The sequence below is a fragment of the Scyliorhinus torazame genome, chromosome 8 (genome assembly GCF_047496885.1).
Source record: "Scyliorhinus torazame isolate Kashiwa2021f chromosome 8, sScyTor2.1, whole genome shotgun sequence".
NCBI lineage: Eukaryota > Metazoa > Chordata > Chondrichthyes > Carcharhiniformes > Scyliorhinidae > Scyliorhinus > Scyliorhinus torazame.
The window spans coordinates 58472711-58489404 of NC_092714.1; the positions used below are offsets into that span (position 1 = coordinate 58472711).

General features: G+C 47.3%; 1 protein-coding gene across 5 annotated transcripts in view; it reads left to right on the plus strand.

Moving 5' to 3' along the window:
• Positions 1–16694, plus strand: part of LOC140427869 (POU domain, class 2, transcription factor 1-like) — a 329760-nt gene that overhangs the window by 179363 nt on the left and 133703 nt on the right. The window lies entirely within an intron of this gene.

Genomic DNA, 16694 nt, shown 5'->3' on the forward strand with positions numbered 1-16694 from the left:
GCATGAGGTCCTGCAGCAGGAGTTCAGGGAGCTAGGCAGAAAGTTAAAAGACAGGACCTCGAGGGTTGTAATCTCGGGATTACTCCCTGTGCCACGTGCCAGTGAGGCTAGAAATAGGAAGATAGAGCAGACAAACACGTGGCTAAACAGCTGGTGTAGGAGGGAGGGTTTCTGTTATCTGGACCACTGGGAGCTCTTCCGGGGCAGGTGTGACCTGTATAAGATGGACGGGTTGCATCTAAACCGGAGAGGCATAAATATCCTGGCCGCGAGGTTTGCTAGTGTCACACGGGAGGGTTTAAACTAGTATGGCAGGGGGGTGGGCACGGGAGCAATAGGTCAGAAGGTGAGAGCATTGAGGGAGAACTAGGGAATAGGGACAGTGTGGCTCTGAGGCAGCGCAGACGGGGAGAAGTTGCTGAACACAGCGGGTCTGGTGGCCTGAAGTGCATATGTTTTAATGCAAGGAGCATTACGGGTAAGGCAGATGAACTTAGAGCTTGGATTACTACTTGGAACTATGATGTTGTTGCCATTACAGAGACCTGGTTGAGGGAAGGGCAGGATTGGCAGCTAAACGTTCCAGGATTTAGATGTTTCAGGCGGGATAGAGGGGGATGTAAAAGGGGAGGCGGAGTTGCGCTACTTGTTCAGGAGAGTATCACAGCTATACAGCGAGAGGACACCTCAGAGGGCAGTGAGGCTATATGGGTAGAGATCAGGAATAAGAAGGGTGCAGTCACAATGTTGGGGGTATACTACAGGCCTCCCAACAGCCAGCGGGAGATAGAGGAGCAGATAGGTAGACAGATTTTGGAAAAGAGTAAAAACAACAGGGTTGTGGTGATGGGAGACTTCAACTTCCCCAATATTGACTGGGACTCACTTAGTGCCAGGGGCTTAGACGGGGCAGAGTTTGTAAGGAGCATCCAGGAGGGCTTCTTAAAACAATATGTAAACAGTCCAACTAGGGAAGGGGCGGTACTGGACCTGGTATTGGGGAATGAGCCCGGCCAGGTGGTAGATGTTTCAGTAGGGGAGCATTTCGGTAACAGTGACCACAATTCAGTAAGTTTTAAAGTACTGGTGGACAAGGATAAGAGTGGTCCGAGGATGAATGTGCTAAATTGGGGGAAAGCTAATTATAACAATATTAGGCGGGAACTGAAGAACATAGATTGGGGGCGGATGTTTGAGGGCAAATCAACATCTGACATGTGGGAGGCTTTCAAGTGTCAGTTGAAAGGAATACAGGACAGGCATGTTCCTGTGAGGAAGAAAGATAAATACGGCAATTTTCGGGAACCTTGGATGACGAGTGATATTGTAGGCCTCGTCAAAAAGAAAAAGGAGGCATTTGTCAGGGCTAAAAGGCTGGGAACAGACGAAGCCTGTGTGGCATATAAGGAAAGTAGGAAGGAACTTAAGCAAGGAGTCAGGAGGGCTAGAAGGGGTCATGAAAAGGCATTGGCAAATAGGGTTAAGGAAAATCCCAAGGCTTTTTACACTTACATAAAAAGTAAGAGGGTAGCCAGGGAAAGGGTTGGCCCACTGAAGGATAGGCAAGGGAATCTATGTGTGGAGCCAGAGGAAATGGGCGAGGTACTAAATGAATACTTTGCATCAGTATTCACCAAAGAGAAGGAATTGGTAGATGTTGAGTCTGGAGAAGGGGGTGTAGATAGCCTGGGTCACATTGTGATCCAAAAAGACGAGGTGTTGGGTGTCTTAAAAAATATTAAGGTAGATAAGTCCCCAGGGCCGGATGGGATCTACCCCAGAATACTGAAGGAGGCTGGAGAGGAAATTGCTGAGGCCTTGACAGAAATCTTTGGATCCTCGCTGTCTTCAGGGGATGTCCCGGAGGACTGGAGAATAGCCAATGTTGTTCCTCTGTTTAAGAAGGGTGGCAGGGATAATCCCGGGAACTACAGGCCGGTGAGCCTTACTTCAGTGGTAGGGAAATTACTGGAGAGAATTCTTCGAGACAGGATCTACTCCCATTTGGAAGCAAATGGACGTATTAGTGAGAGGCAGCACGGTTTTGTGAAGGGAAGGTCGTGTCTCACTAACTTGATAGAGTTTTTCGAGGAGGTCACTAAGATGATTGATGCAGGTAGGGCAGTAGATGTTGTCTATATGGACTTCAGTAAGGCCTTTGACAAGGTCCCTCATGGTAGACTAGTACAAAAGGTGAAGTCACACGGGATCAGGGGTGAACTGGCAAGGTGGATACAGAACTGGCTAGGCCATAGAAGGCAGAGGGTAGCAATGGAGGGATGCTTTTCTAATTGGAGGGCTGTGACCAGTGGTGTTCCACAGGGATCAGTGCTGGGACCTTTGCTCTTTGTAGTATATATAAATGATTTGGAGGAAAATGTAACTGGTCTGATTAGTAAGTTTGCAGACGACACAAAGGTTGGTGGAATTGCGGATAGCGATGAGGACTGTCTGAGGATACAGCAGGATTTAGATTGTCTGGAGACTTGGGCGGAGAGATGGCAGATGGAGTTTAACCTGGACAAATGTGAGGTAATGCATTTTGGAAGGGCTAATGCAGGTAGGGAATATACAGTGAATGGTAGAACCCTCAAGAGTATTGAAAGTCAAAGAGATCTAGGAGTACAGGTCCACAGATCACTGAAAGGGGCTACACAGGTGGAGAAGGTAGTCAAGAAGGCATACGGCATGCTTGCCTTCATTGGCCGGGGCATTGAGTATAAGAATTGGCAAGTCATGTTGCAGCTGTATAGAACCTTAGTTAGGCCACACTTGGAGTATAGTGTTCAATTCTGGTCGCCACACTACCAGAAGGATGTGGAGGCTTTAGAGAGGGTGCAGAAGAGATTTACCAGAATGTTGCCTGGTATGGAGGGCATAAGCTATGAGGAGCGATTGAATAAACTCGGTTTGTTCTCACTGGAACGAAGGAGGTTGAGGGGCGACCTGATAGAGGTATACAAAATTATGAGGGGCATAGACAGAGTGGATAGTCAGAGGCTTTTCCCCAGGGTAGAGGGGTAAATTACTAGGGGGCATAGGTTTAAGGTGAGAGGGGCAAAGTTTAGAGTAGATGTACGAGGCAAGTTTTTTACGCAGAGGGTAGTGGGTGCCTGGAACTCACTACCGGAGGAGGTAGTGGAGGCAGGGACGATAGGGACATTTAAGGGGCATCTTGACAAATATATGAATAGGATGGGAATAGAAGGATACGGACCCAGGAAGTGTAGAAGATTGTAGTTTAGTCGGGCAGTATGGTCGGCACGGGCTTGGAGGGCCGAAGGGCCTGTTCCTGTGCTGTACATTTCTTTGTTCTTTGTTCTTTGTTATCGTTGCTTCTGACATAGTCGGGGGCAGTTGTCCCCTTTCCTTTGCCTCGTTGAAGGTCCTCGTCAGTAGCGGGGCGAGCAAGTCCAAATATTTTCTGTACAATTCAACTGGGAATCCGTCCGGTCCCGGGGCCTTTCCCGTCTGCATGTTCCTAATTCCTTTCACCACTTCTTCTACCGTGATCTGTGCTCCCAATCCCATCCTTTCCTGCTCTTCCACCTTGGGAATTTCCAGCCAATCCAAAAACTCCATCATTCTCTCCCTCCCATCCGGGGGTTGAGCTTCATACAATTTTTTATAAAATGTCTGAAACACTTCATTCACTCTCTCCGCTCCCCGCTCCGTCTCTCCATCTTCGTCTCTCACCCCCCCTATTTCCCTCGCTGCTCCCCTTTTCCTCAATTGGTGTGCCAGCAATCTGCTCGCCTTCTCTCCATATTCATACTGTACACCCTGCGCCTTCCTCCATTGTGCCTCTGCAGTGCCTGTGGTCAGCAAGTCAAATTCCACATGCAGCCTTTGCCTTTCCCTATACAGTCCCTCCTCCGGTGCTTCCGCATACTGTCTGTCCACCCTCAAAAGTTCTTGCAACAACCGCTCCCGTTCCTTACTCTCCTGCTTCCCTTTATGTGTCCTTATTGATATCAGCTCCCCCCTAACCACCGCCTTCAACGCCTCCCAGACCACTCCCACCTGAACCTCCCCATTGTCATTGAGTTCCAAGTACTTTTCAATGCATCCCCTTACCCTTAAGCACACCCCCTCATCCGCCATTAGTCCCATATCCATTCTCCAGGGTGGACGCCCTCTTGTTTCCTCCCCTATCTCCAAGTCTACCCAGTGTGGGGCATGATCCGAAATGGCTATAGCCGTATATTCCGTTCCCCTCACCCTCGGGATCAATGCCCTATCCAACACAAAAAAGTCTATGCGTGAATAGACTTTATGGACATAGGAGAAAAACGAGAACTCCTTACTCCTAGGTCTACTAAATCTCCACGGGTCCACCCCTCCCATCTGCTCCATAAAATCCTTAAGCACCTTGGCTGCTGCCGGCCTCCTACCAGTCCTGGACTTCGACCTATCCAGCCTTGGTTCCAACACCGTGTTAAAGTCTCCCCCCATTATCAGCTTTCCGGTCTCTAGGTCTGGGATGCGTCCTAGCATTCGCCTCATAAAATTGGCATCGTCCCAATTCGGGGCATACACGTTTACCAACACCACCATCTCTCCCTGTAATTTGCCACTCACCATCACGTATCTGCCCCCGTTATCCGCCACTATAGTCTTTGCCTCGAACATTACCCGCTTCCCCACTAATATAGCCACCCCCCTGTTTTTCGCATCCAGCCCCGAATGGAACACCTGCCCTACCCATCCTTTGCGCAACCTAACCTGATCTATCAGTTTCAGGTGCGTTTCCTGTAACATGACCACATCTGCTTTAAGTTTCTTAAGGTGTGCGAGTACTCGTGCCCTCTTTATCGGCCCGTTAAGCCCCCTCACGTTCCACGTGATCAGCCGAGTTGGGGGGCTTCCCACCCCCCCCCCTTGCCGGTTAGCCATCATCTTTTTCCAGCTTCTCGCCCAGTTCCCACGCGGCTGTATTTCTCCCAGACGGTGCCCCCCCCGCCCATCCTTTCCCGCACCCACTCCCCCCTTTCCCCAGCAGCAGCAACCCAGTAATTCCCCCCTCCCCCCACCCCCCCCCCCCCCCCCAACGCTAGACCCCCCGCTAGCGTAATTACTCCCCCCATGTTGCTCCCAGAAGTCAGCAAACTCTGGCTGACCTCGGCTTCCCCCCGTGATCACGGCTCGCCCCGTGCGGCGCCCCCTCCTTCCTGCTTCTCTATTCCCGCCACAATTATCATAGCGCGGGAACCAAGCCCGCGCCTCTCCCTCGGCCCCGCCTCCCATGGCCAACGCCCCATCTCCTCTCCCTCCCCACCTCCCCCCATCACCACCTGTGGGAGAAAGAAAAGTTACCATACCGCAGGATTAATCATACAATCCCTCTTCGCCCCCCCCCCCCCCCCACTCGTCCCACCACTTTGTCCAAACGTTCATTTTCGTAGTCCAATCATTCCAATTGTTCTTCTACAATAAAAGTCCACGCTTCATCCGCCGTCTCAAAGTAGTGGTGCCTCCCTTGATATGTGACCCACAGTCTTGCCGGTTGCAGCATTCCAAACATTATCTTTTTTTTGTGAAGTACCGCTTTGGCCCGATTAAAGCTCGCCCTCCTTCTCGCCACCTCCGCACTCCAATCTTGATAGACGCGGATCACCGCGTTCTCCCATTTACTACACCGAGTTTTCTTCGCCCATCTAAGGACCATTTCTCTATCCTTAAAACGGAAAAATCTCACCACTATGGCTCTGGGAGCTTCTCCTGCTCTCGGTCCTCGCACCATAACTCGGTATGCTCCCTCCACCTCCAACGGACCCGTCGGGGCCTCCACTCCCATTAACAAGTGCAGCATCGTGCTCACATATGCCCCGACGTCCGCCCCCTCCACACCTTCAGGAAGGCCAAGAATCCTCAAGTTGTTCCTCCTTGCGTTATTTTCCAGTGCCTCCAACCTCTCCACAGATCGTTTCTGGTGTGCCTCCTGTATCTCCGACTTCACCACCAGGCCCTGTATGTCGTTTTCATTCTCTGCTGCTTTCGCCTTCACGACCCGAAGCTCCTGCTCCTGGGTCTTTTGTTCCTCTTTCAGCCCTTCAATCGCCTGTAATATCGGGGCCAACAACTCTTTCTTCATTTCCTTTTTTATCTCCTCCACGCAGCGTTTCAAAAACTCTTGTTGTTCAGGGCCCCATATGAAACTGCCACCTTCCGACGCCATCTTGGTTTCTGCTTGCCTTCCTTGCCGTTGTTCCAAAGGATCCGCTGCAATCCGGCCACTTTCCTCTCCTTTTTCCATCCGTGTCCAGGGGGAACACCCTTCTGGTTTACCGCACGGTGTTTTCAGCCGTTAAAATTGCCGTTGGGGCTCCTATCAAGAGCCCAAAAGTCCGTTTCACAGGGAGCTGCCGAAACGTGCGACTCAGCTGGTCATCGCCGCACCCGGAAGTCAACAAGTTCCCCTCCATGTCATGCATCTGACTTAGTGGGCAGGATGGTGACACAGTGGTTAGAACTGCTGCCTCACCGTGCCATGGACCCGGGTTCAATTCCGGCCTTGGGTGGCGATCTGCACTTTCTCCCTTTAACTCCGTGGGTTTCCTCAGGGTGCTCCGGTTTCCCCCCACAGACCAAAGATATGCAGAGAGGTGGATTGGCAATGCTACATTGTCAATGGGAATCGGGGGGAAAACTACCCGCTGTTTGGAGTCATACCTGGGACAGGAAGATGGTTGTGATGGTTGGAGGTCAATCATCTCTGCTCCAGGACATCACTGCAGGAGCTCCTCAGGGTAGTGTCCTAAGCCTGAACTATCTTCAGCTGCTTCATCAATGACCTGCCTTCCATCATAAGGTCAGAAATGGGGATGTTTGCGGATGACTAGACAATGTTCAGCACCATTAGCAACTCCTCAGATAATGAAGCAGTCCATGTCAAAATACAGCAAGACCTGGATCCTATCCAGGCTGGGGCTGACGAGTGGCAAGTTTCATTCATGCCTCAAGTGCCAGACAATGACCATCTCCAACAAGAGAGGATCTAGCCAATGCCCCATGACATTCAGTGGCATTACCATCGTTGAATCCCCCACAGTCAACATCCTGAGAGTTACCATTGATCAGAAACTGAACTGGACTAGCCACATTAATCCTGTGGCTATCAGAGCAGGTCGAAGGCTAGGAATCCTATGGCGAGTAGGATTCCTAGCCCTTACCTCCTGACCCCCCCAAAGCCTGTCCACCATTTACAAGGCACAAGTTAGGAGTGTAATGGAATACTCTCCACTTGCCTGGATGAGTGCAGCACCAACAACACTCGAGAAGCTTGACACCATCCAGGACAAAGCAGCCTCTCCTTGATTGCTCCTCCTTTTTTAAAATAAATTGAAGAGTACCCAATTATTATTTTTTTCCAATTAAGGGGCAATTTAACCTGGCCAATCCACCTAACCTGCACATTTTTGGGTTGTGGGGGTGAAACCCACGCAGACATGGGGAGAATGTGCAAACTCCACATGGAAAGTGACCCAGGGCCGGGATTCGAAACCGGGGTCCTCAGCGCCGTAGGCTGCAATGCTAGCCACTGTGCTGCTCGATTGCTCCTCCTTACGCAAACATTCAAACACTCCACCGCCGACGAACAGTGACAACTGTGTACCATCTACAAGATGCACTGCAGTAACTCACCAAGGTTCCTTAGACAGCACCTTCCAAACCCACAACCACTACCATCTAGAAGGACGAGCAACAGCTACCTGGGAACCCCACCACCTGGAGGTTCCCCTCCAAGTCACTCACCACCCTGACTTGGAAATGTATCGCCATTCCTTGACTATCGCTGGGACAAAATCCTGGAACTCCCTCCCTAACAGCACAGTGGGTGTACCTACACCCCAAGAACTGCAGTGATTCACCACCACCTTCTGAAGTGCAACTGGGGATGGGCAATAAAGGCTGGCCTAACCAGCGACGCCCACATTCCGTAAATGAATAAAAAAAAACAAATTGCCCCTTGGTGTCTAACAGTGTGCAGGTTAGGTGGGGTTATGGGAATCAGGCAGGTGGGCCTGGAAAGGGTCTCTTTCACAGGGTCAGTGCAGACCCGATGGGCCAAATGGCCTTGTGCACTGTAGCGATTCTATGACTTGGAACACATTGCTGTTCTTCTATTGTCACTGGCTCAAAACCTTGGAATTCCCCATGTAACAGCAGTATGGATGCACCGACACCATATAGATTGCAGCAGTTCAAAAGAAGGCAGCTTACCACCACAAAGGTAGTTCAGGTTAGACAACAAATACTTTCTTTGTCAGCAATGCCCACATCCCATGAATGAATTTATGTAAAAAAACAATTCCACATGTCTCTCTTACAGATCATCAAGGCTCTTGCTTGGCCACACTGAAATAAAGCCAACAAATTTATAAATCAAATCATGTCGTACCACACTCTGTCACGTTGTGCCATTATTTGATGTTTCTCTAGATGAAATCCGTTGTATAATGGGTTTGATCACTTGCTCCAGCCACAATGTATCTCCCATTTATGTATGTCATGTCAGAGTACCTTTAAGAAATGGGTGCTTAAGAAATGTACCTTTAAGAAATGGGTGTTTATCAATGATGTCAGAGTGTGGGTGGAGCTGAGCTTTTTACTTTAGTTTTAGGCTGTTTGCTGCAGGATGTTTTTTTAGTTTTGTTTTCAGAGCTGGAGAGCTGTAGTCACAGCCAGAAGGTGTATTAGTCTCTCTCTCTGTAATCTAAAACTGTAAATCGATCCTTTGGTGTTTTAAAACTAATAACTGCTCTCAGTAGTGACTTTAACCTGATGTGCTTCTGTTAAACGTTTTTTTAAAGACTTATGGATGTTAAAAGGACAGCTTAAGGATTACTTAGTGTTGTATTCTTTGGGGGTTATATTTGAATTGGTGGTTGCTAAGATGTTCACTATGTTTTAAAAAGGTTAACTTGAGTTCATAGAATAAACATTGTTTTGCTTTAAAAAATACTTTTCCATTTCTGCTGTGCCACACCTGTAGAGTGGGCCGTGTGCTCCCCATACCACAATCTATTAAAAGTTGTGGGTCAGGTGAACTCCATGATACACTTTGGGGTTCTCTAAACTCTGGCCCATAACAAGTAATGGAAGCTAGCTTTAACTTCTGCTGGCCTCTTATGTATTTTTGAACTCAGTTGCAGCAAAGATCAGACCAGTTAATACACTTGAGGAACTCATCTTTGAATCTTTCCAAATTTTCAAACGGGTGGGCAGCCCCAGGACAGGAAGCTGTTTATCACAGACCAGCTCAAAAGTGGTGAGGACAGGGTCAGCTGTGTTTAGAGTGGGAAATAAATTAGGCATAATAAGTGACAGTGAAGATGATTCGTGGAGCAGAGGGGATCTACCCCATCATAGGATAAGTCAGAAATTCTCAGGTTCCTTCTGCCCTCTGAAATGTGAAATGGGGAAATGGTGGTGTACTGGTATTGTCACTGGACTAGTAATCCAGAGGTCCAGTCTAATTCTCTGGGGATACTGGTTCAAATCCCTCCAAGGCAGTGATTAAATTTAAATTGAATTAATTTAAAAAATCTGGAATGAAAGCTAGGGCAGGAAATCTGTCATCCTTACCTGGTCTGGCCTACATGTGACTCCAGACCCACAGCAACTTGATTGACTCTTCATAGAATTTACAGTGCAGAAGGAGGCCATTCGGCCCATCGAGTCTGCACCGGCTCTTGGAAAGAGCACCCTACCCAAGGTCAACACCTTCACCCTATCCCCATAACCCAGTAACCCCACCCACCACTAAGGGCAATTTTGGACACTAAGGGCAATTTATCATGGCCAATCCACCTAACCTGCACATCTTTGGACTGTGGGAGGAAACCGGAGCACCCGGTGGAAACACACGCGCACACGGGGAGGATGTGCAGACTCCGCACAGACAGTGACCCAAGCCGGAATCGAACCTGGGACCCTGGAGCTGTGAAGCAATTGTGCTATCCACAATGCTACCGTGCTGCCCAACTGCAAGCTACTCCTTTCAAGGATAATTCAGAATGAATAACAAATGTTGGTCTTGCCAGCGATGCCCAAATCCCATGTAAGAATGAAGAAAAAGTTAACTATCCAACTGGCAACCATGAAATAGCTGCAGAACATGGCCTGCATTTCCAGTAACCTACCACTATTTCAGTCCCTCCGGACAGTAATTGGCCAGCAGATTTTTCCTGACATGTTTGACTGTTCGTCTCCACCAAAAGACCAATAAGTTTCTACTTCTCTGGGGGTTGAGTCACAATCCAGAAATGAATCTGCAACTCTTTCTGCCTCTACCAAGTAAATCTAGTCCCAGGTTTGAGAAGTGAAGAAATATTTTCCTAAACCACTTTGCCATCCTGTATTTCTCATGAATGCATTTTGTGAGAGGCTGCTTTGTAAAAGGTATGCAGAGGACACATCTGCCCTCACCCCTTCTCCCTACCAGAACCAAGATAGGGTGCCTCTTCTCCCCACTTTTCACCCCACTAGCCTCCGCATTCAAAGAATTATCTTCCACCATTTCTGCCAGCTCCAACATGATGCTACCACAAAATACATCTTCCCCTCACCCCACCATCAGCATTCTGCAGGAACTACTCCCTCTATGACACCCTAGTCCACGCGCCCCATCACCCCCTGCTCCCCATCCCCTTCCCGTGGCACCTTCCCTTGCAATTGCAGAAGGTACAACATCTGTTCCTTTGCCTCCTCACTGTTCAAGGCCCCAAATACTCCTTTCAGGTTAAGCAGTGTTTCGCTTGCACTTCCTTCAATTTGGGAGACCCAATTTAAGTATTGAAAATCAAAGGGTCTAAATAAAGTGAATAGAAAGGCCCTAATCCCCCTTGGCTGAGGATTCACAGTCAAGGGATAATAGACTTGGAGGGAATTTGAAGGGAATTTTTTGTCCAGTGGTGGGAAGCTGAACTCATTGCGAGAAAGGTTGATAGAGGCAGAACCCCTCATAACATTTAAGAAGTGCTTGGATATGCATTTGAAGTGCTGTAACTTCCAAGGCTACAGACCAAAAGCTGGAAAGTGGGATTAGGCTGGTTGGCTCCTTGATGTAGAAATGATGGGTGGATAGCCTTCTTTGCTGCAAATCTCAATGACCAAGCAATTTCTAGCAGAAGTAAAACTTGAAAAAGCAAGAGCAATTGTACAGGAATGGCTCCATGAGGGAGTAGGCGGAAATGACAACTTGATATTAACAGGTAGATTTGTATTGGACTCGCGATGATTGGATTTCAAATGGACCTGATGGTATTAGTGCTTTTTGTGACGGCTAAATTACGTATTGTTAATATAAGAGTGGGTCAATGTTCACAAATGTAGAAACTGTATCAATACCAAAATGTACTTGATGGTGGTGCTGTTGAGCTTGTATAAATCTGTTAAGCAAAGCAGGTCCACTTAATATGCAACAGCATAGTAGAATCATAGAATCTCTACAATGCAGAAGATGGCCATACAACCCATTGAACCTGCACCAACGTTCGAATGAGCACTCTACCCATGTCCCACAACCCCGTAGTCTAACCTGCACATCCCTGGACACTAAACGGCAATTTAGCATGGCCAATCCACCTAACCCACACATCTTTGGACTGAGAGAGAAAACCGGAGTACCCGGAGGAGACTCACGCAGACATGGGACGAATGTACAAACTCCACTCGGTCAGTCACCCAAGACTGGAATTGAACCTGGGTCCCTGGTGCTGTGAGGCAGTAGTACCAGCCACTGTGCCACCACTTTTCCTAATTGAAAATGCATTCTTCATATAAAAATTCACAATTTCTTTTATAAATGTAAACAAAATTGTTCTACATAAATTAGTCCTGGACACCAGTAAATAAGTTTTGACGCATGGTTGAATGTATTTGATAATGAATGTCTGCTTGTCATGGATGTAATGTTCTTGTCGGATGGCCTGATTTATTTATATTACAAGAACACTTGTAGCTAAAGCTATAAACGATTTATTAACATTAACTGAGGGTCAAATATATACAAAACACCAAATGAATAATAAAATGAACATGCATAAGCAGCCTCTCTCCCAGCTCCATAGTCCGCCTGAGATCATCTGACTCTTAACATTAACTTAAACACTAATGAGACTCCTAGTAGTCAGTCAGTGAATTACAACGCAACCATGATATCACTACATCCCATTTCATTTGAAGGAATAAATTAATACATTATCATCCATATATTTACATGTGATATTATTAGCCTGTGAGTCTAACAGTATTAATATTTTTCTTTAAAATTTTTAAAACTGGATTAATAAATATATATATATATATATATATATATTAGGGCGGCACAGTGGTTAGCACTGCTGCCTCACAGTTCCAGGGTCCCATGTTCAATTCCGGCCTCGGGTGACTGTGGAGTTTGCACTTTCTCCCTGTGTCTGCATGCATTTCCTCCGGGTGCTCCGGTTTCCTCCCGCAGTCCAAAGATGTGCAGGTTAGGTAGATTGGCCACGTTAAATTGCCCTGTAGTGTCGAAAAGGTTAGGTCGAGTTACTGGGTTATGGGGCTAAGGTAGAAGCCTGAGCTTAAGTAGGGTGTTCTTTCCAAGGGCCGGTGCAGACTCGATGGGCCGAATGGCCTCCTTCTGTACTGTAAATTCTATGTCCTTCATGTGTCATCTTTAGTACATCCTTGCGAAGAGATTGAGGTTTAACTATAGTGATCAAATTCAGCCCCACTCCATTAATGATACTGAGTTCAGATCTTATATTGTAAACTTCCATACATTGACCTCTGGGCCAGTGTGAGTTGATTATCCTCATTGCCTCTTGAAGAGTTTGATCCTTCCTGATCTCTTCTTGGATCTCGCAGAGCTTCAAAGAACAAAGAAATGTACAGCACAGGAACAGGCCCTTCGGCCCTCCAAGCCCGTGCCGACCATGCTGCCCGACTAAACTACAATCTTCTACACTTCCTGGGTCCGTATCCTTCTAATCCCATCCTATTCATGTATTTGTCAAGATGCCCCTTAAATGTCCCTATCGTCCCTGCATCCACCACCTCCTCCGGTAGCGAGGTCTTCGTATCTGATACTGGTAGTAGTGTGGAAATTAGATTGACATGCAGATCTGCATCTTCAACAATTTCACTACTAATATTTTGTAATTGTGCTCTCGGTAATGCATCTGCTAAGAACAAATATTTGCTTGGCATGTAGATGAGATTGAAGTCATAGCATTGTAACCTCACCATCGACCTCTTAATGCGCGAAGACATTTGGTTGAGATTCTTCTTGTTGATAACCAAAGGACGATGATCTGTCTCAACTGTGAAAGCCCATACACAACTAAACCTAGGCATTCTTTTTCTATTTGAGCATACCTTTGCTCTGTTGTTGTCCATGGATTGTGATTCATATGTGACTGGTTTCCAATCGTCATGCTTGAGTTGCAGAAGAACTGCTCCTAGACCATCTTTCGACACGTCTGTTGACACTTTAATCTGCTTAGGTGGGTCAAAAAAAATGTGAGAAATGGCGTAGTGGTCAGTGAAGTCTTGAGCTTCTTCCACCCTTGCTCAAGTTGTTCAGTCCAAGTGAAATCTGTTGTCTTATGCAGGAGATCGCGTAGATGTATTGTCTTTGCTGACAGGTTTGAAATGAATTTCCCCATAAAATTGATTATACCCATCACTCTTAAGATGGCTTTCTTGTCATGTTGAGAATGACTTGGATTTTGTCCTTGTCAGGTTCAATGCCATGCGATGAGAGCTTGTCACCTAGGAATGTGACCTCAGTTACTCCAAATTGGCACTCTTGCTTATTGAGCTTCAGCCCATTTCTCCTGACACTCGTTAGAACTTTAAGCAACCTCTTCTATGGTTGAGCCCCAAATGATGATATCATCCACGTACACCTTTGATTATGCGCTCCATGGCACTGTGAAAAATTTCTGATGCCGAAATTATGCCAAGCGGCATTCTCAGAAAGCTATACCATCCAAATGGTGTATAAAAAGTACAGTACTTTCTACTTTGTTCCTCTAGCTTTAGCTACCAGAAAACTTGAGATGTGTCACGTTTTTTAAAGAATTGTGCACCAGCCATCTGAGATGTGATTTCCTCACGCTTCCTCACGGAAAAAGGGCGGCAACCGGAGTGCTTTCTTCGAAGAAAACCCCGCCATTACTGAGACGAAAACGCTGCCATTACTGAGAAACATTTTAGAATGCTGTGCTGCTAGCTCGTGAGCCTCACAAATCTGAACTGTTTGTTCCAAGGACAGCTCCAATTCCCTCAGCAACTGTTCCCTCAGCTTATTTTTATTCATACCAAACACAACTTGGTCCCAAATCATAGAAGATACCACCACAGAAAAATTACAAGGTTTTGGCTTTTAACTTTAAATCAATGATGAAATGATCTATGGACTCTTCTGTCTTCTGTAAACATGATCTAAACACATAGCGCTCATAAATTTCATTCTTTCTGGGGGTTCATCAAATCTTCGAATTGCTTCGTTAAAATTTTTACTATCTTCATTGTTTGCAAATTTAAACATATTAAACACAGCAATTGCTTTGGGCCCTGCCACTGTTAGGAGCATCGCTACCGTACGCAAATCTGATTGATCTCCTAATTTTACTGCAGTAAGAAACAGATTAAATTGCTGTTTGAGCACACGTCAGATGCAGTCCACATTACCATGAAATCTGAGACTCATTGGTGGCTTCAATGACTCCATGTTGTTAATTCTTGCAGACTGCAAAATTTTCAATTCTCTAGACCTCGTGGCAGGCTGACCGGTTTTCTCAGTGTTTAATAACATCCAACCCTGGTACCATGTATTGTTCTTGTCGGATGGCCTGATTTATATTACAAGAACACCTGTAGCTTAAACTATCAACAATTTATTAACATTAACTGTGGGTTAAATATATACAAAACAACAGATGAATAATAAGATGAACATGCACAAGCAACCTCTCTCCCACCTCCCTAGTCAGTCTGAGGTCACCTGACTCTAACATTCACTTATATACCAATGAGACTTCTAGTTGTCAGTCGACGAATTACAACACAACCATGATATCACTGCAATGAATTCTTCACTCAAGTTTGAGTGGTGCAGTGGGCAGCACGATAGCGCAGTGGTTAGCGCTGCAGCCTCACGGCGCCGAGATTCCAGGTTCGATCCAGGCTCTGGGTCACTGTCCATGTGGAGTTTGCACATTCTCCCCATGTCTGCGTGGGTTTCGCCCCCACAACCCAAAGATGTGCAGGCTAGGTTGATTTGTCACACTAAATTGCACCTTAATTGGAAAAAAAAATAATTGGGTACTTTAAATTTACATTAAAGAAAATAATAAAAAGTTTGAGTGGTGCGGGATGGAGGACAACTGACTTTGCCATCCATCGGCAGATCTGGCTGGGCCACAACTGGCTTTACTCTGTCAAAACAATGCCCCACTCAGGACCATCACGAAGAACAAAAATAGCCCATGGCTTTTTTCCTTGAACCTGTTAGTCAAATGCCTTTCTCCAGCCAGACTTTCATCTGAGAACAATTGTTTTATAATATAATCTTTATTAGTGTCACATGTAGGCTTACATTAACACTGTGATGAAGTTGCTGTGAAAATTCCTGATGCTCGATCAATAACTACTGGGGCGAGATTGGAGACAATTGAAGGCTTTATAGTAATAGATGTTTCCCCCAGCAGCGCAGGTACAGAATGCAGCTGCTGGGGAGACACAGGCTCATATACTCTGCCTTACTGGGCAGAACCAGCAGGCAGGCTTCACCAATGAAATAGTCTCAGGTACCTCCCACACAAATGGTCTTACAGCATTATTCAGGGTACCGTAACACCCCTAATACCGACTACCACATTCACCCCTGTTAAAAAAGAAAAGAGTCCGGCGGGGGCAGTGGTCTCACGTTATGCAGTGGTAGAGGTGTAGGTTATGGTGGCACCCGGTATACATTAGCACAGTGTTTTGCCTCGTTACATGTCGCAACTATTTACAGTCATTATTTACAGTCTGAATGAAGCAATTAGTCGATCGGGGGCCCTGGTCGTCCTCTGCGATCGTCGTAGCTTCGGCGGTGATGCAGGTGCCAGCTCGGGCATCCGTGGCTCCAAGAGCGTGGCTTCAGTTCCTTCAGCAGCTTCATCACACCTAGATGGGACCAGTGGAAGGACCGATCCACCAGGGAAGGGAGCGGCTGTGTGGTACGCCGGTGGGAGGGAGGATGGGGGTGGGGATCCAGCGGGCGCCAGGTCCCGTAGGGAGACCGTTCCTGTCGGCCGTCGGGGTATGCCACGTAGGCGTATTGAGGGTTAGCGTGAAGGAGGTGGACCCTCTCGACCAATGGGTCCAACTTGTGCGCCCGCACGTGTTTGCGGAGCAGGATGGGTCCAGGAGCTGCCAGCCAGGTTGGGAGCGAGGTCCCGGAGGAGGACATCCTAGGGAAGACAAGCAGGCGTCCGTGAGGGGTTTGGTTGGTCGTGGTACACAGCAGTGATCGGATGGAGTGGAGGGCATCCGGGAGGACCTCCTGCCAGCAGGAGACTGGGAGATTCCTGGACCAGTAGGACGGTCGTCCAGACCGTTCCGTTCTCCCTCTCCACCTGCCCGTTTCCCCGGGGGTTGTAACTGGTCGTCCTGCTCGAGGCAATGCTCTTGCTGAGCAGGAATTGACGCAGTTT